Source organism: Sphaeramia orbicularis, chromosome 18 (genome assembly GCF_902148855.1).
Source record: "Sphaeramia orbicularis chromosome 18, fSphaOr1.1, whole genome shotgun sequence".
Taxonomy (NCBI): Eukaryota; Metazoa; Chordata; class Actinopteri; order Kurtiformes; family Apogonidae; genus Sphaeramia; species Sphaeramia orbicularis.
Window position 1 is genome coordinate 15,129,252 of NC_043974.1, and position 21,558 is coordinate 15,150,809.

The following is a 21,558-nucleotide window of genomic DNA, read 5'->3' on the forward strand; positions in this document are numbered from 1 at the left end:
CCTTTGCAGCTATAACAGCTTCAACTCTTCTGGGAAGGCTGTCCACAAGGTTTAGGAGTGTGTTCATGGGAATTTTGGACCATTCTTCCAGAAGCGCATTTGTGAGGTCACACACTGATGTTGGGCAGAAGGCCTGGCTCTCAGTCTGCGCTCTAATTCATCCCAAAGGTGTTCTATGGGGTTGAGGTCAGGACTGTGTGCAGGCCAGTCCAGTTCATCCACACCAGACTCTGTCATCCATGTCTTTATGGACCTTGCTTTGTGCACTGGTGCACAGTCATGTTGGAAGAGGAAGGGGCCAGCTCCAAACTATTCCCACAAAGTTGGGAGCATGGAATTGTCCAAAATGTCTTGGTATGCTGAAGCATTCCCAGTTCCTTTCACTGGAACTAAGGGGCCGAGCCCAGCTCCTGAAAAACAACCCCACACCATAATCCCCCCTCCACCAAACTTTACACTTGGCACAATGTGGTCCGACAAGTATCCTTCTCCTGGCGACCACCAAACCCAGACCCGTCCATCAGATTGCCAGATGGAGAAGCGCGATTGGTCACTCCAGAGAAGGTGCCTCCACTGCTCTAGAGTCCAGTGGCAGCGTGCTTTACACCACTGCATCCGGTGCTTTGCATTGCACTTGGTGATGCATGGCTTGGATGCGGCTGCTCGGCCATGGAAACCCATTCCATGAAGCTCTCTGCGCACTGTTCTGGAGCTAATCTGAAGGCCACATGAAGTTTGGAGGTCTGTAGCGATGGACTCTGCAGAAAGTTGGCGACCTCTTCGCACTATGTGCCTCAGCATCCGCTGACCCCGCTCTGTCAGTTTACGTGGCCTACCACTTCGTGGCTGAGTTGCTGTCGTTCCCAAACACTTCCACTTTCTTATAATACAGCTGACAGTTGACTGTGGAATATTTAGGAGCCAGGAAATTTCACGACTGGATTTGTTGCGCAGGTGGTATCCTATCACAGTTCCACGCTGGAATTCACTGAGCTCCTGAGAGCGACCCATTCTTTCACAAATGTTTGTAAAAGCAGTCTGCATGCCTAGGTGCTGGATTTTATACACCTGTGGCCATGGAAGTGATTGGAACACCTGATTCTGATTATTTGGATGGGTGAGCCAATACTTTTGGCAATATAGTGTATGTATAATAACACACCATCATATATAATGAAAACATGAGCTAACCAGCACTTCTGTCATTTGTCTTCTGATTCATCCTATTAAAATATGTAAGATTTAGCACATTTAATGTCTGAAGCAGATAGTTTCTAAGAAATTGTAGAGCAGTGTAATGTTAAGAACACCTAAAGGCAAATCTGAATAAAAATAGAATCCATTAAAACTTCTTTTCAGTTTTCCATACTTTACTTCAACACTGAAATAAGAGTAGTTTTTTTCATTGGAATAGTCGAAGTGGCCATTGACACAGCACTGTGGCACGAAACATCGGTTTGTCTATTACAGGGGTCGGCAACCTGCAGCTCTGGCTCTTCCCTTTACTGCGATCAAACCATCTGCGATTCTCCTCTGCATGGTCAAGCCAGCCGCTAGCGTTTTTCTTGTGCGCTACTCATTCGACAATTACAATAGATGAGCTGCATGGAGCGAATGTGCCAACAAAAGTACACAGTAAAATCGCTAGTGTTTATATAACACTTAAAGAGTTAATTTTAACACTACTTCAGTGAACATATGGTCCCAATCTACAAAGTGTAAAATTTACAGTGAACATAGCGTTACATTTCCAGAGTCAATTTTACTCTAGTAAGAGTTAATATTTTACACTACACTAATTAGTGTCAGTCAAGTTTTACACTATGTGAGAAGTAACACCCATAGTGTTATTCACATTCAACACTGAAGAGTTAAGTATTAAGAAATGACTTTTCCAGTGTTAAACTTACTTAACACTACATACATAAACTGACTATTAAAGAGTCTTCTTATGTTTAAGTATTAAGGCAGGGGTGTCAAACTCATTTTCTTTCAGGGGCCATATTTAGCCCAGTTCAACTTCCAGCGGGCCGGACCAGTCAAATAATAGCATAAAAGCCTATAAATAATGACAACTCCAAATGTTTTAGTGCAAAAAGTAACATTAAATGATGAAACTATTTCTATCCAAAACAATATATGTATGTTCGGTGTAAATTTTACACTTTGTAGATAGGGACCATATGTTCACTGAAGTAGTGTTAAAATGAACTCTTTAAGTGTTACATAAACACTGGCAATTTTCCTGTGTAGTTTTAGTTTACAGTTCATTCATTTAGCTCAGTCCTATTATTGTTTGTGACAGGGGACATAAAATGAGGAAAAGGTTGGATGGTTTTAAATGTGTGTGAGTCTTTGTGGTGAAACTGCCAACACAGAAAATTACAGAGCGGAGTCAATCCACCCACAGAACACAACCACCGCTCCACTCAGCCGTCAGCCTGACAGCCGCTAATCGGACCAGACCACGGAGCGGCTCCAAACCAGCGCCTGGAATAAACACTATGTGAGCTTGAAAGTGGAGGCGAGGTAACGCTGGGCCTGATGGAGGAGAGGATGAGGACGCTGGGCCGTGGGGGTCGTGGAGTGGGAGTCCCGGATCTGGGCCAGCCTGGCTCTGGGAGAACTCTGGGAGATGTTTACCGTGGAAAACCCCAGGGAGGTCTAGACATTAAATCCCACTTCAAATTGGCCAATCTGAGGTCTGCTTTGCCACCCCTCTTCCAACCCCTAACGACAACTTCCTCTGCTATTCTTTCTTGAAGTTGTTTTTCTTTTTTGTTTTTTACCAAAGGCGTGATGACTGACAGCTGTGGAGTTCCAGAGCGGCTGTAATGACAGAGGCCTTAAAGGGAGGCTGTGATCAGGCTGGTCCATGTGTTTAAACCCCCACTGCAGACACGAGGAAACTATTAGCCAAACTCATGAGGTTAAGTAATTGGTGAGAACAAGAAATCGTTTTTTCTGTCTTCCGTTTTTAATTAAGCTTTTTTTTTTTTGTTCGTGTATGTGGAAAAACAAGCCAAGTTTTGTCTTAGAGGCACAACTACTTACAACGTATTCATATCAGTAAGTCTGGTATTGTTTCCTATTAGTCAGACGGTTACAAACAAGTACATGTGAGGCCCAGTTAGTACTTTAACCCTTTCATGCATGAATTATGACAACCTTAATCAAGATTATTTTCCTGAGTGTTTTTATTCCTCTTTAGGCGTGAAAAAAACAATGTGATGGAGGGGGGGGCAGTGAAAATGAAACTAAAGATGCTTTACTAATTCCTCTATTGCCACACTTCCACAACGTGGAACCGGTTCGACTCGGCCTGTCTCCTCTTGTTGTGCACCTCATTTCCTTTCCCCTACCTTCGGAAACTTGTATTTGAGGGAGCAGGATGTTTGTTGCCCGCACTGGAACCGGAACTGGGCCCGGATGATGGCCTGGTGTTCACACTGCCGCTAGATTCACAAGTGCCGCTAAGTAGCGAATCAAATGATTCACATGCTGTGGACAAATGTTTGAGCAGATTGGAGGGATTCCACCCTTTTGAAGAAATGGAAGCTCTGCAAGTGTTACAAGTGGACCTGGTGTCGTCTTTTTAGAATGTTTCTGCCTCAACACCATGTTGGCTACGTTCTGACCAAAACAATGCAGCGTCCATGTGATGTCATCGCGCATGCACAACGAAGGCGGAATCGATAAGCAGAATCGTTAAGCAGGCAGGCAAATGATTCCAAGGAATCAAGCTACTGAGATCCAGTTCTCAAAAAGAACCGGTTCTCGATTCCCATCCCTACAGATCATGTAAATGATGTCCATCAAAACTCAGTGTAAATTCAAAGATAATTTTATCAAAACCGAGAAAAATGAAGAAAAAGTTACGTTTTCAGTAAATATATTGCTAACTGAATGTAAAAAGCGGTCTCGAGACCAACACTGATCTCAAGTTCTGCAACACTATTAATTGAACATAAACCCAGTGTGTCCATCCACTGTCATTGATCCAACTCCATGGGTTTTACTGGTGAATCAATGTTGTAGAAGATAATGGTGTTTCCATGGTAACTTCAGAGCCTCTGAACGTCCAAATGGGTCATATCTGATGACCATGAAAAGATGACAAACTGTATTTTACACCAGTTATTTACATGTATTGATAGGATTAGTGGATCAGAAGTTACTAAACATTTTAGATTCATAGATGGTTTTGGTGGTCGGAGGCTGTTTGGGTCTTTATGGGTTAAAAGTACTTCCGACCTGATCCACTCATGTAAACATACATATGGATTGTCACAATGGTGGTGGATGGTTAAGTGATTTATCACCATTTATTATAATATTATCCTCTCCATTTTGTTTTTTTTCAGCGAAAATCAGGTATTTTCCTATATTCATTTTACTGATTGTGTACTTGTGTACTTGCTGAGGTTACATTTGAGGGTTATTATACCAAAAACAGAGAAAACTAGAGGACAAGTGACTTTTTCAGTCAAATCTATCATTAACTGATCATAAACCAAGTGTGTCCATCCACTGTCATTGATCCAACGCCATGGGTTTTACTGGGGAATCAATGTTGTAGAAGATGATGGTGTTTCCACGGTAACTACGGAGCCTCTGAATGTCCAAATGGGTCATATCTGATGACCATGAAAAGATGAAAAACTGTATTTTACACCAATTATTTACATGTATTGATAGGATTAGTGGATCAACAGGTATTAAACAGTTTAGATCAGTAGGTTTGTGTCACCAGTGGTTGTTTGGGTCTCTATGGGCTCCAATACTGGAAGCGACAGTGTGTGTGCATGTTGCTTGGAATACCACTGGGTCAAACACAGCCTGCCCCAAAAGCATTCTCACGCTCCAACTGAGCCTTCCCCAAAATACAACAGGAAATAGGAGGTTAGAGCATGAGTGGAGGGGTCAGGCCGAGGGGGGTGGCGGGGGTGGGGTGTCGGACTAAATGAACACAGTACTCCACTGCCATATATGTTGGTTTTACTGTATGCGTATCTCAGTCTGCGTTGAAGCTGCCTTTTCTCACCACTTGCATATTTTTAGTGTTTTTTTTTTTTTTTCTGGCTCCAGACGAGTTTCACCCGTAGTTCCACAAATACCAAATAACAATAACACCCAACTGAAACTTTAGCCTTAGACCTCCGAGACATGTTCTATCTTTACCAGGATGAGTGATCCAATAAAAACAACAACAATTTCTTATTGTAAGAATAGAGAACTCTGGGAAGGGGAAAAATACCTGGCATCTGGTGTCCCTCAGGGCACCTCAGTTTACCAATAAACGTCTTTAACAGCTCCTAACACTGTAAAATTGCACTATAAAACACAAAGCATGTGATGGATTAAATTAGTTGTAAAACCCAAAGCCAAACATTGAAGGAATATTTTCAAGTTTTTACATCTGACATTGACTCATATGGACTCACTGAATCGTCTTTTTGAGATTGATTTTTTTTAATATACAAGGGAAAAAAAAGAGCATAACCAGGGTGCGATTGGAGGGATCAACGCCCCCTCTGGTTTTTACATCCCTACTTCTGCTCGATGAATTTCATCCTCGGGGGGGAGACAACCAGTCAGTGTAAATAACAGGCAGGTTGTGTCAGTTTTCTTCCACCTATATCCTACATTAGTGGCACTAACATTCACCTGAACCGACTGTTGGCAGTCTCAGAATTCATGCACTGGGGTGCCATGGGGGGGCATGAAAAATTCATGGGGCCCAGCATTTGTGGGGGGGCCATAGAGCAGTGGAGGGGGTCCAGTGGATACAGGTTAGAAGTTGTGAAAATTTTGTGTAAAATAGAGGAATAGAGTCTTTGCCCCGAGTGAAGGAGTACAAATATCTTGGGGGTCTTGTTCACAAGTGAGGGAAGGATGGAGCGTGAGATTGACAGACGGGTTGGTGCAGCGTCTGCAGTGATGCGGTTGTTGTATCGGTATGTCATGGTGAAGAAGGAGCTGAGCCGAGAGGTGAAGCTCTCGATTTACCGGTCAATCTACGTTCCTACCCTCACCTACGGTCATGAGCTTTGGGTCATGACTGAAAGGACAAGATCCCGGATACAAGCGGTCCAAATGAGTTTCCTCCATCGGGTGGCTGGGTGCACCCTTAGGGATAGGGTGAGGAGCTCAGTCACCAGGGAGGAGCTCGGAGTAGAGCCGCTGCTCCTCCACATCGAGAGGGGCCAGCTGAGGTGGCTCGGGGATCTGTTTCGGATGCCTCCTGGACGCCTCCCTGGGGAGGTGTTTCAGGCATGTCCCACCAGGAGGAGGACTCGGGGAAGACCTAGGACACGTTGGAGAGACTATATCTCTTGGCTGGCCTGGGAAGGCCTCAGGATCCCCCCGGAAGAGCTGGAGGAGGTGTCTGGGGAGAGGGAAGTCTGGGCATCCCTGCTTAGACTGTTACCCCCACAACCTGGCCCGGATAAGTGGCAGATAATGGATGGATGGATGGATGGATAGAGGACTAGAACCTGGAGTTGCATGTTGAAAGTATGTAAAGTTTCACTTTCGTTTCACGCCAGCGTTACGTTAGTTATGGAATGCACCCCCACATACATAACTGCTGCCCTCCCATCCCCTGCACCTTCCGACCAAAAAAATAAAAAAAACTATCTGTTTTTTTTTGTTTGTTTGTTTGACAAATTGCACCCTGGGCATAACTATGGGCACAGTGAAAACTAGACCTAGACTTTCAGCTAATTTTTGTTAAACGTTGACTATAACAAATAACAGATAGGCCATTTATCACAGACACATGGAGAATGATCTGAAGAGACATGTCTTCTGTCCAGTAATGCCAATGATTAATGTAGTTTAATGTTTAATCTTTTCCTAATATTTCATTTTTACTGTTGAACAAAAGAGATTACAAAAATCAGCTTCCTCATAAATGTTGTATCTGCTGCTTCTGGCCAAGAAAACAAAATGTGTTTTGTGTTGTTGATTGCGAAATCAAAATCTAATTATTTTTCTGTTTTCACTCCTTTGTCTGTTTCTGAAAAATAGAAATGGATGGGAGGGGGGGAAAAAATGCAATAAATCATGTTTTCAGAGGAGGACTGGCTCCCATGTAGTTAGGATGGGGAATTGATAAGAGTTGAAATTCGGATTCAATAATCGATGTAATAATTGTGCTTATTGATCCAATTCCTTATCAGTTCTCTTATTGATTCTGATTGAGGACAAACGGGTTTGTTCGCATTAACTGTCTTTTGTTTCCATCTGCACAGAAAATATAAAATATACAGTTTGCACACATGATGATAACAGATGACGCTGGGCCTGGGTCCAGATAGTCATATATGAGGTGGCAATCAGGAATGTTAAGGGGGCACACGATATGGGGGGGTCCACATCATACAACCGTACAAAGTGAAAGTGAAACAAGCATTTTCCTTTTCACCACCTTCAGAAACTTTTATTTGAGGGGGTAGGACATTTGTTGCCCCTCCTCCTCCCATTGCATGCTGTGTGGACAAATGTTTTAACATAGTGGTTCTCAACTGGGGGGCACAAGCACATCGCATCCCTCCCACCCCCCAATCACTAATTCATTTTTGGGGGGCAGCAGGTTGTCAATGATAAGGTTAGGAGAGCTCACTTTCACTTTCTCACAGCTTTATCTACACAGCTGTATAATCCCCTGCTCATGGATTGAGGGTTAAGAAGTGTGTGTGTGTGTGTGTGTGTGTGTGTGTGGGGGGGGGGGGGGGGGGGGGGGGGTATTGTCTGGGGTGGAGCGAAGAACGGACACGGTTGGAAATTTTATCTTGAAAATCAGCCGTTTTTAGACATGTCACACCAGGAAGTGTTTGACAGCTGTGATGAAGGCTGAAGGTACAACTGAAACTGTCAACATGAAAAAAAAAAACCTTCTTTCCTCAAGTCGACTTATCTGATCACAAGAAAATCTCTCATTTTTATGTGATTTGAAGCATTTATAATCTTAATTTTACTTCGCTTCACCCCCTTGAACCTCCACCGGGAGTCCGACCCTGCCCGCCCCCCCCCCCTTCCATTTTTTCTGGATCTGGAACTTTATGGAAATGTTGTGATAATACAGGGTTTCTGCAGGTCATTAAAAATAATTAAAAGACATTAAATAGATTTTGCAAAAATTAAGGCCTTAAATGGCATTAAAAAGCATTAAATTCGATGTCCAGACGCATTAAAAAATTAAATACACTTGATGGAAAAAAAACAAAAACATTGTTATTCATGATTTATTTGGATTATATAAACATTTAATAATTTTGATCGTAAGTATAGTGTGATGATTGACAGGTGGAACCCTTTAACTGGCTATTGTTTATGGCCGGATGCTTGGAATGCAATGTGCTGTGAGCGTGCTCATGCTGTGGCGAAAGAGTGGAGAGAATATTAACAAACGTCGGAAAAATGGGAAAAGTTTTAGTGGAAGTGATTGGAGGAGGAACTATTCAGAACCTGGTTAAAGCCTGTCATCGTTAAACTGTCATAAAATTATATATAAAACTGTATCAGCAGTTGGACATGGGCATTAACCCTTTCATGCATGAATTATGAGAACGTTAATCAAGATTTTTTTTCTTTATTCGTCTTTAGGCATTTAAAAAACAATGAGATTATTATTATTTTTTTTTTTATGAAGCTATTTTTCATGGAGTTGCAAAAATGTGTGTTTAATTTTTAAAGCAACGAAACGCGTATTTACTGGTATACTGTGTGAAAACTATGAAATAAAAACATTTAATGCTGCTTATTTTTTCTCACATTTTAATATACACTGCAAACAAAAAGTTATGGATATTTAAAATTTTTGGGGTTATTTTTTTCAGTTGGGATTTTTGCACAACTCTTTTTACTTTTTTGTGTGTGAATTGAAACTCTTTTTTTTAATGACCAGACATAGTTTTATTTACAAATGGCAAAAAAAAGCAAAAAAAAAGACAAAAAGAAAAAAAAAAGAAATGGGCCATTCCACCAAATGGGTGCCATTTGCTTGTTATAACTCCTCCAAATTAAACTTCATTTTTTGTCTTTTTTCAACACTGAATCTAATAACACATATTTAACTATTCAAAATGTGTATTGGTCCATCACAGGCAACTTTATTTCATTTTTTACAAGGTTTTTAAGCGGAACATGATTGCGTTTTTCTCAGTCCTGTTACCAAAACTCACGTGACATTTAAAAAGCACACTTAAAAGCTTGTCAACTAATTCCTTTGTTTTCCTCTCAACAAAGTGTTTATTTTAAAGAAATGGTTGGTTACATGTTAAAATAATTAATATTTGTGACTAAAAAATCACTATATAGTTGTAATTTTCTTAAAACTGCAAAGTCATTTTTTCATTTTAAAGGAGACCCAAAATCAAATTTAGCAAAATTTTTATGATGCAATTCATTAAATACTTGGATAAAGAATGGACCACACATAATTGAAAAAATCCGGTGGTTTATCTTAATTTTTTAGAAAAAGTTATTCAGTAACGGGAATGAACATTGGGTAACAGGAATTAGTGTGTGTGTGTGTGTGTGTGTGTGTGTGTGCGTGCGTGCATGCGTGTGTGTTAGGGTGGTCCAAAAAAATTTTTTTCAGATTCTCTGGATTAGAACCCTGCATTTGGTTCCATATCTGGCCAAATTACTTTGGTCCAAATTTTATGCAAATGAATTAATATTTAGAGGTTGCACAGACACGTGCAGATTGCGCTATATACTGTAACAGAACTAGCCAAATGAATATAATAATTTCAACTGTAAAACTTTAAAATCAAGTGAATAGTATTATACTGAGTAACATTCACTAATAAATCAACACACCAGAGGACGCTACTCACTCCCGTTACTGTTACTCAGTCCTGTTACTCTTTATTTGAGTAACAGGACTGAAAGTAACAGGAATGAGTTTTTAGCACAGAATTAGCAAATTCATGAAATACAGCCACATGGCATTCATGGGAATAGCATGATGACACTGAGCACATTCTTGTGATTTGCAAAAAATATGTATTTTTAAGATAAACAAATAACATCTAAGAAATAATTTTGGTAACAGGACTAAATGTTGAGATTAACCTTCTCAGTCACAGTTACAATATCATCAAATGTGTAGAAAAAAAAAAAAAACGAAAGAACTTAGTTTTGATCTTCCCATGGCCTGCAGGAAATCCAGCTGATGGAACTTCCTGCTGAACATGGGATTTGTGGAATATTCCAAATTTTTCAGAGGGGAGAATGTGTTAAGGCAACAGGACTGAGTGAGAACCCAGGGACACGACTAAAATGTATATTTTCACAAAAATATTATGGATTTCTCATGAAAAAAATGTATTTAAAGCATAAATGGAATATGGAGTTACACAACAATGCAAAAAAAAAAAAAAAAAAAAAATTTCTGAAGTATTTTATTTATTATATTTCATGGTAAAGAGTAGCATTAGAGAATGGGGACAGGCAACAAATGCTATTTTTCAGTGTTCTAGGTAGTTTTTATTAATGTTTTCAAATAAATATTTGAAATTTGCAATTAGATCAATGTGCAGGACACTTTGTGTAACAGTAAAATGTATTTTAGAATTGATTTTCATGCACATTTATACATATAATGTCCTGGGGAAGGAAATGACACCCATTTGGTGGAATGGCCCAAATATCCTTAACTTTTGTTTGTAGTGAACTCCAGTACTAGTCACTTCATGGAGATAATATGCAACAAAAAAAAAAAAAAAAAAACTTTTGTTGTTAAGTAAAGTCTAATAACAATAACAAGGAATTGATTTACTCTCAAACATGTTAGATTTGGTTTATCAAGAACAGCCAAGTTACAATAATGTTACCAATTGCAGTGTATTGTGTATTCTGTTGGCTGATATGAAACTAAAATAACAAAATCCATGAATATACAAGAGAACAGCTGTAGAAAAACTGTCCACTGGAGTGACCACTGTGCATGAAAGGGTTAAATGTGTTTAAAGTGGCATTAAAAACATCAAATTAGATTTGCTGATACCAGCAGAAACCCTGTCATAAGTGTGAGTCTGACGATAAGGAGGCTGCATCCCATTATTTCTACGTCTGTTTTAACTTAATGACTGGGGAAATATTTTTACTGTCACCACTCACTTGGGCCCACACACTGCAGTGTCAACACATAAAGAAAATGTTCCATATTGGGTGTCAAAATGATAATAACTCAGCTGCGTGTTTGTCTTTCCAAATATAGTCTCTAAAACTAATCAAATGATTGATCACGTTGTCTGAAGGATCAGCCACAGGAATCAGGTTTTAAAGAGTCGCTTCACTGTGTCTCCTCGCTGTCACTGTACCGTAGCCTTACATGGGAAAAAAAAACATGATTTGATTAAACGTTAAGTCCCTACAATCCAACGCATTCTCAGCGCCTCTGATCCGCTGCAGGACACATGGGACTGAATGAGTCAAAGTCACAGCAGAAAAAAATATTCTGGATATTTCATGTTCATGAAACGCCTAAAGTAGAGAGAGGGAGTATAAACAAAAACAAGCTAAGCTCCTGAGATGAAGACAGGCTGTGGTTTGACTGCTCCTCAGTATTTTTGGGGGTGGGGGGTGGGGGGGGTGGAGGAAGGCTGTGGGCAGTAGAGGATCTGTTTATTCTACAGTCAAATGGGGGTGGACAAAAAGATGTAGGGGACAACAAACCCATGTCCTCTTCATCCCACGAGGGCCTGACCTCACTTGCTCCCTCTGCTACTTTAGGTTAAAACGCCCCCACTCGTAGCCCCTCCAACCTTGTCTGGGCCATTGTACGCTCTATAAATAACTGCTTATGCTCCATTTGGGTGGGAACAAGCTGTACCCATCACCCCCAGGCCTAGAGAGAAGAATGTGAATCATGACATCCCACTGGGGGCCCCATTAACAGGACTTTCAAACTCTGAGGAAATCAACACAAGCTTAAGTTTTGTACTGCCTGCACTTGAAAACACCCTTAAATATGTTTAGATATTCTAAACAGTATTATAAGTGGAGCGTGGGAGTTTATGGTAACCTACAATTAAAACATCTGGGTTAAGGTTGCACCGATCCGATATTAGGATTGGATATTGGCCCCGATATCAACATTTTAGCTGAATGAATGAACGAATGATGAATGAATGAATGAATTTATTTTTGGCTTTACATCAATCATTGCACTCAGTACACTAATCATAATAAACATAAAAACAGGACCAATGGCCCTGTAGCTTACGGGCCAAATTAAAAGCTTTGGGAAATGTATCCAGATGCCATTTATTATCACCCAGTTCTGTGTATTTATTCTATTACAGAAATAGTCCATGTTTTGGTCATATTCCAATCAGATCTGTAAAAAATTCAAATTCCAACTTGATATCATTGATGCTTACTGATTTATGGATCAATCCACTTCCTATCTCTTATAGTGGGAAAATTTGTCAAAGTCGCACCAAATCCAGAATCAGATCCGGATCCAAATAATTTCACTAACTTTTGTTGACATCATCATAAAGAAGCTGTATACCAAGTTTGAAGTCAAATCGGAATTGTAGTTTCAAAGAAGAAGATGATTTAAATTTTTGTAACGGACGATGGACGACAGACGACAACGATGGCGGACGCTGCATGACGACAATAGTTTACGTCCTGTCGGCCGGTAAGCTAAAAATAGGACCAATGGCCCTGTAGCTTACCGGCCAAATTAAAAGCTTTGGGAAATGTATTCAGATGCCATTTATTATCACCCAGTTCTGTGTGTTTATTCTATTACAGAAATAGCCCATGTTTTGGTCATATTCCAATCAGATCTGTAAAAAATTCAAATTCCAACTTGATATCATTGATACTGATTTATTGGATCAATCCACTTCCTATCTGTTATAATGCGAAAATTTTTCAGAGTCACACCAAATCCAGAATCAGATCCGGGTCCAAATAATTTCAATACCATGTGTTGACATCATCATACAGAAGCTGTATACCAAGTTTGAAGTCAGTCAGAACTGGAGTTTGGGAGAAGAAGACGATTGAATTTTTTTCCCCATAACAGCCCATGTTAAATTTTCCGTAAGTTCCCGGATCCAGAAGAAGATCCTGATCAGCATGTGGACATTATGTTTTGGTCATCTCCCCATCAGGGCTGGACTGTAGAAATTTACACTGGATATCATTTATATTTACTGAGTTATTGCATCAATCCACTTCCTATCTCTTATAATGGGGAAATTTTTCAAAGTTGCACCAAATCCAGAATCAGATCCGGATCCAAATAATTTCACTAACTTTTGTTGACATCATCATAAAGAAGCTGTATACCAAGTTTGAAGTCAATCGGAATTGTAGTTTTGGAAAAGAAGATGATTGAAATTTTTGTAACAGACGACGACAGACGCCAACGATGCCGGACGCCACATGACGACAATAGCTAAAATAGCTGACCAGTAAGCTAAAATACCAAAAAAGGAATAGGCTAGAAGCAAAAGCTTATTTTTTTGCCTATCCTTTTCAACTAATACACTGCTTTCATCAACTTAAATGTCATCATCAAGCATTTACACCAGAATAAAAAAAAAATATATATATATATCAACAACAAAAACATATCCACCATCTCAATTCAATATTTCTGAATAATTTAAAAACTTAAGGTACTTTTTTTTTTTTAATTTCACCAAGGGAGTGGACAATTTAAATACATCATAAGGTCCATTCCATAATTTCACACCCACAATCCCAGTTCATCTAGACTTCACATTTGTCCTCACTTTAATCCACTCACATATGAAAATCTCTGAAATTCGTATTACTCTTAATTCCTAGAACTATGACTGGTATTTGAGACTGGATCGGTAAAATCAACCAATCCGTAAAACCAATCCTTCCCCTTTAAATTTTTGCAACACAGGCTACTTCATGCATGCTGAATTCTAAAAATACCGCGACAGACCTGTATGTGGAGGATGTGCTGGGTTATACAGCTCTGTAGATAAAGCTGTGAGAAAGTGAAAGTGAGCTCTCCTCACCTTATCATTGACTACTACCTGCTGCCCCCCGAAAACAAATTTGCACCCCCCCCTCCCCCCAACTGTTATGATGTACAACAGTAGTCACCAGTGGTGTAGTGGTCCCTGGAGAAGTGGGTATACTCTCAGTTTTTTACTTCTTTTTTGTTTTTAAAGTAGTCCAGAAAACACTGTTTTAGAACCAGTGACGTGTCAGACTACTCTATTTAGTTTACCCAACAATCCATCAGTATTATTATAAAATTATCATGACTTGATCAGGAGCAGGAGGAGTTGTAGGTTTTACTGGTCACACAAGCAGCTGCATGAATGTAAATGTATTCAACATGAGGCTAACATAGGATAATGTTAGCCTTTCATAACGTTAGCCTACTCACAGTTTAACTATTGGTGACAAAATCTTTTCTCTAAATATGCAGTCATATGGTCAGTAGTTTAAAACAGTGATTCATTCTGAAACCACCTTAAAACTTACCTCAGAATTATGTATTCCATGAAAGTAGGTTCTCTCGATATGTGTCACTCATTTGAAATACGTTTATTCTGCCTTTCTTATTCACATTTCCAATAATTGCACATCTTTCAATGAGATGTGCAGTGACCTGTCAATCAACTGGGGTGGCACTGGCACCTGAGGAGGTGTCCAATCAGGTTCCAGAGGTGGTCAGCACTAGTTAGCAATATATTCCTTAGCATAACCCGCCCTACTCTGCCTCTGATTGGCTCTGATTGGCTGATTGGATCTAATCAGTGAAGGCATTGAGTACTAGCCAATTAGAGGCAGAGTAGGGCGGGTCATGACTTCACCATTTGAGGGGACAAAATGGCAATCTGGTTCAGATACTACTGAATGGTGCACATCAGGGGGATTTAGAAGTGGGCATACACGGTGAAGAGTGAAAAATAATGCAGCGTTTCCACTACGTCGTACCGGCTTGGCTCGGCTCGACTCGACGTGGTCTTTTTGCATTTCCATTATGAAAAAGGACCTGGAATCTGGTACCCGGTACGAGTTTTTTGGTGTCACCTCCGCCAAGGTTCCAGGACTGGGGACCAGGTACTAAATGGTGACGTGTAAACATTGCAGACCACTGATTGGTCAGGGTCGTCTCTGTGAGCCACCGTCTTACAAAGAACAGATGCGGAAGTTTACAGTAACTATAGCAGTAGGTCAATCCACATGATGACAGCCTGAAAACTACACCATTAAGTCAGGAGATTCAGTCTTTGGTGACCGACGTAAAAATTCAGCATGAGCTTGACGAGACAACACGCAATGAGCAAGTTTATCAGCGACTCTCCGAGCAGACGACATGGAAGTAACGCACCGCATCGCTATGACGTCCAGGTACTCTAAAGTCGGTAGTATCCTGTAATGGAAATGATCCTCAAGAATAGGACCTGGTACCCGAGTCGAGTCGAGTTGGTTCCACATAGTGGAAACGTGGCATAAGTGGGTATAGTCCGTATACCCCTATATACCCTGGTCTACACCTCTGCTAGTCGCTAACACACCCACCACATGTGAACCTCCGCTCTAAATCAACAATGATATTGGATCAGTATCGGGTATCAACCATTACGCAAGGTCCCACCTCTGGTATCTGCATCGTAACTGCAAAAATTGGATCAGTGCATTCCTAATCTGGGTTAAATTATTCATTAGCAACTGGTCCACCCTAAACACCAGCAGTAGAATCTGTTGCTATAATCCCACTAATGCAGTTAAAAGAATGAAAGGTGTCATTTTATAGTTCTGTAATCCACAGATATCTTTAACATCAATCTCTGTGAGCCAAAAATGTGTCACTATGTCCACGTGTTCATGTTTTTAATCACATTTCTTATTAAACCAAGCCATAATTTTCTTTTCATAAAAGGTTTAGTGCCCAAACTTCACTATAAAACCAGTTAAATGATGAACATAGTATGTGATGCTTTCTCTTTTACCTCGACTACTGTAATAGCCTTTTTACTTTCCTACCTAGAAATCTTTGAAATACAACCCACCACATGTGAACCTCCGCTCTAAATCAACAATGATATTGGACCAGTATCGGGTATCAACCATTATGCAAGGTCCCAGCACCAGTATCTGCATCGTAACTGCAAAAATTGGATCGGTGCATCCCTAATCTGGGTTAAATTCTTCATTAGCAGCTGGTCCACCCTTAACACCAGCAGTAGAATCTGTTGCTAAATCCCACTAATGCAGTTAAAAGAACAAAAGGTGTCATTTTATAGTTCCGTAAACCACAGATATCTGTAACGTCAATCTCTGAGCCAAAAATGTGTCACTATGTCCACATGTTGTTGTTTTTAATCACATTTCTTATTAAACCAAGCCATAATTTTCTTTTCATAAAAGGTTTAGTGCCCAAACTTCACTATAAAACCAGTTAAATGATGAACATAGTATGTGATGCTGTCTCTTTTGCTACTATTACTATTATTATTACTATTATTATTATTATTACTATCGACTATTGTAATAACCTTTATACTTTCCTACCTAGAAATCTTTGAAATACTTACAACCTGTACAGAACTCAGCTGCATGACTTTTATTCAGGGCAAAGAAATATATACACATTATATATATGATAACATTTTGAGCTTCTTTACACTGGCTCCTGGCTTGATTTTAAGATTTGATTGATTTCTTTTAAAGCTTTAGATTGTATTTTACTCCTTTTTATTCTGTATCAACTATGTGGTCTTTTGTCTGTCATGTATTTTTTATGAGTTTTGGCCCCAAAGCTCTGGAATGAGGAAAAAGGGCTGTGTCTACTTTTAAGTCTCATCTTAAAACATACTTTTACCAGGAGGCGTATTCTGGTTTTATCTGAGCTGCTTGTTCACCTCGTTATTTATTGATTATTACCCCGCCACCCTAAAGGGGAGGCAAGGAGTATTGTTTTAGGTTCAGTTTGTTTCTTTGTTCATGAACACTTTAGCAGCAAAACTACTGGTTGAATTCATACCAGATTGGGTTTGTAGTCACCTCGAATAGATGTCATTACATTTTGGGAAAAGTATGTCAAAGTTCCAATTTTTTATGAATTTTTTTATTACTTTTTTTTTTCTCCTATTTACTCATAATGGGCAAAATTTCAAATGTTTATAACATCCATTTTGTTTCAATTTACTTCAAACTTGGCACATATGTAGAGGCAATTGATATGCTGACGTTAGCACATGCATAGACATGATGACATCAGCTGGATCGATGCCAAAATACGCTACAATACGTGCAAGGGGCGGGGTTTGTTGTGCCTGGAACCACTTGTTATTACTTAATCTGAATGTGGCCCCTGAACTAAAACAAGTTTAACACCCATGACTGTTAATATTTTCAGTGTAATTTTACAGTTCCTACAATCAGACCGCTAGAATAGAATAGATCTTCACTGTCATTTTCACAGGAACATTGAAAATTCGTTTAGCATCAGAAACAATTAGCACACAAAGGACTGTATAAAATACCACACAAAATACTGAAAACTGTAAGCAATGTAGGAAAGTTACAAGATAAAATATTAAATATACATATACTACTAAAATACTACAAAAACTGCTGAAATATACAAAAAGCTAACTCTATACTACAGATAATCAATAATATCAATTATTAAATGTAAAACCCATTCTCTCCATCCACTGTCATTGATTCAACTCCATGGGTTTTACTGGTGAATCAATGTTTGAGAATGTTTACATCTACCAACTATCCTTTGAAACAATGTGAATAACATGAACAAACTGAAATTCCTTAAGAAAACTAAGTGCAATTTTAACAATATTATGTCTCAGTTTATCATTTACACATTAAATTACAACGTACAGTGGATCAACGAATACATGAAACATTTAATAACAAACAGAATATTGGTAAAATTACACTTCAGACATTTCAAAATGTTCATTTTTTTTCAGGTTTTTTGCGTTTTTATGAAATGTTAGTTTGTTTTAGTGTAGATACAGTAAAATGACGTGAAAATTTTTACATTTATTAAGGAAAAAATTTGGATTTGTGGGTATTTATAGGTTATTATGATAGTGTTTTACTGATCTGACCCACTGGAGATTAACCCTTTCATGCATAGTGGTCACTACAGTGGACAGCTATTCTATGGCTGTTCTATTGTTTATTCATGAGTTTTGTTGTTTTAGTTCCATATCAGCCAACACAGTGGACACTTATGCATCATCCAAAACACTGCACTTCATATAATTTCTGTAACTTTGATGAACCTGATCTGCAGTAACATGTTTTAGTGTAAATCAATTGCTAATTGTTATTAGACTGCAATTAACAAACAAAATTTATTTATGTTTTTTTTTTTTTTTTTTGCATATCCTCCTGAGACCCAGCAATGCATTTTGTCCTCTGTAGGGGACAAAAGTTTGACAGTTTTACTTTAAAAATGCTGTGCATTGCAAAGGATATTCCATTAAAAAAATCAATAAATAAATAAAAATAATTTTAAAAATGTATCTGAAAAAAATGTTGCATTATGCAGTTTCCAATCAAGACAATTTTTTAATGTAAAAAAGCTAAAACTGTCAATTTCCTGGGTCTCAGGAGGATTATATCTCCATGAAATGAGTAATAACTAATATTAGAGTATGATAAAATGTGACAAAACAGTAGCAATTTAGCAATTAGCGGCATTAAAAATGTTATTTCATAGTTTTCACACAGTATATCATTTTCTGATGATGATTTTTTTTTTTAAATGTTTCTTTGCTTCAAAACTTAAATGCATGGTGTCCAGCTGAGTGGACATTTTTGTGACTCCATGAAAAATAGGTTCATAAAAATAAATAAATTAAAAAAATTAAAAAAAAAAAGATTAAAAATAAAAAAATAAAATAAAAAAAATCAATTGCATCATTTTTTTCATGCCTAAAGAGGAACAAAAACACTCAAGAAAAAAAAACTGACTAAGGTTCTCATAATTCATGCATGAAAGGATTAAACTGGTCTGTTTGTGGAACCTGAACTAAAATGATTAGCATCTTCAGTGTAATTTTTGCATTTCACAAATTCATCCCAGGGGCCAGACTAGAACCTTTGGTGGGCCGGATTTGGCCCCCGGGCCGCATGTTTAACACCTGTGTTCTAACCAGTCCTGCACAAAATGCCAAAAATATTCCACATATCAAAATAAACTCAACTATACTAAAGCAGCATGACTTTCATCACTAATATTTCTTCAGTTTTGTAAAAACCCGAGTACAGAACGTAATATTTTAAGAGTTGAAGAACACTCCAAAATTCAAAGGGTGATTTTTGATCCTGGTCTCACCCTTGTCTGAAGTGTATAAGCCAAAGATACTTAGTTTCATCCTCTATCTGTAATATTCATGAAATGTGACTCATATGCGAAAACCTTGGGTCTTCCTGTGGCTCACCTCAGCTGGAAAAGGTGAAAAAAATACTTTGCATTTTATCAGAAGCGACAAGTATGATTCATCTCCATTATGTATGACCTCTTGTTGGCAGCGCAGGTACAAAACCCGTTTCCACTCCTGCTCATCTCTGCAATACCAAACAAAGAGATCCAAGAAAAGGTCAGTCCGGTGAGAAAACACAAAACACGAAACAAAGAATAACCACCGGTACATCTGCAGTCCCACCATGTTTTTACCTTTTGCACAAGCCCGGAAGCCATCAGTGGCTTTTTGTTCACCATAATGGTTAATTTACTTTCATTAGCGTGGCTCATTAAGACTTAAATGCCTCTGCTTGCATAATCGCGGTGATGGATGACAGTGAGGAGGCCTTCTGAACGCAAAGAGCGAACCGCAGCAGGATCCGGGCACTGATAGATCTCCGACAAACACAGAGCAGCTAATGAATGCAGATGTGTCTTGTTGCCTCTTCCTTAATGAAGTGAAGAGCCACTGCCAGCTGTTTCCTCAGCAGGGCCCGGGTCCCAGCTGCAGAAACCATCCAAATAGATTTATTCACTGATTTGCTTTCAAGGAGGATTGCCAATTTTGAATCATATTGTGTGCTGGTACTTTCAGTTTTGTTTCTTTTCTTCTGTTGACAAGACTCGTTCATTCTGCCTCAAAGTAAAGCATCGCAGGACATATGAGGGTTTCCTCTCGTTCCTCCTAATATGGAAATTAGGTGTTGAATACAGCAGAATTCAGTTGTCATGTAATGTAATTCCCAACAGCATGCATACACATAACTAAAATGAATAGCTAAGGATGGGAAGTGAGAACCGGTTCTTTTTGAGAACTGGTCCCTATTAGCTCGATTCCTTGGAATTGTTTGCCTGCCTGCTTAACGATTCTGCTTATCGATTCCACCTTCATTGCGCATGTGTGATGATGTCACGTGCATTGTTTTGGTCAGGACGTAGCCAACATGGCTTTAAGGCAGAAACAGTCCAAAAAGATGACACCAGGTCCACTGGAACACTGTCAAAGCTTCCATTTCTTCAAAAGGGTGGAATCCTTCCAGTTTACGCAAACATTTGTCCACAGCATGTGATTCATTTACAGCAGGGGTGTCAAACTCATTTTAATTCAGGGGCCACATTCAGCTAAATTTAATCTGAAGTGGGCCAAACCAGTAAAATAATAACGTAATAATATATAAATAATGTCAACCCCAAACTTTTTCTGTGTTTTAGAGCGAAAAAAGTTAATTTTAAATTATGAAAATGTTTACATCTACAAACTATCCTTTCAAAAGGTGTGAATAACATGAACAAACTGAAAAAATAAGTGTAATTTTAACAATATTCTGCCTCACTTTATCATTTACACATGTACATTATAACTTACAGATCACAATGGATCTACAAATACACAAAAACATTTAGTAACAGGTAGAATATTGTTCAAATTGTACTTACTTCTGTTAAGCCATTTCAGGTTGTTCATATTTGTTCAGGTTATTCACTTTTTTTTTTTTTTTGCAAAATTATACTTTGTTTTAGTGTAAATACATGAAAATATTTACATTTACAAAGAGAAACATATGGAGTTGTCATTATTTCTATGTTATTATGATAGTATTTTACTGATCTGACCCACTTGAGATTGAGTTGGTCTGAATGTGCAGCCTGTACTAAACAGATTGTTAATATCTTCAGTGTAATTTTTGCATTTCACAAATTCATCTCAAGGGCCAGACTGGACCCTTTGGCGGGCTGGATTTGGCCCCCAGGCCGCAAGTTTGACACCTGTGATTTACAGGAATATCACGTATTTCATATGCTACTTAAAGGTGCGGGAGACTTTTGTGACTAATTTTTCATCAAATCTGTAAAACCTCAGTCATAGCCTAAGTATCACGAATCTGTAAGGCAAGGCAAGGAAAGGCAAGTTTATTTGTACAGCACATTTCAGCAACAAGGCAATTCAAGGTGCTTCACACAGGACATTGAAATACGACAGGGAAAAAGAAACACATTTAAAACATTGTAAAAGAAACATGTAAAAGGTGATTAAAAACAGCAAGTAAGAAAACAACACATAAAATCCAAAAGTATAAAAACACACA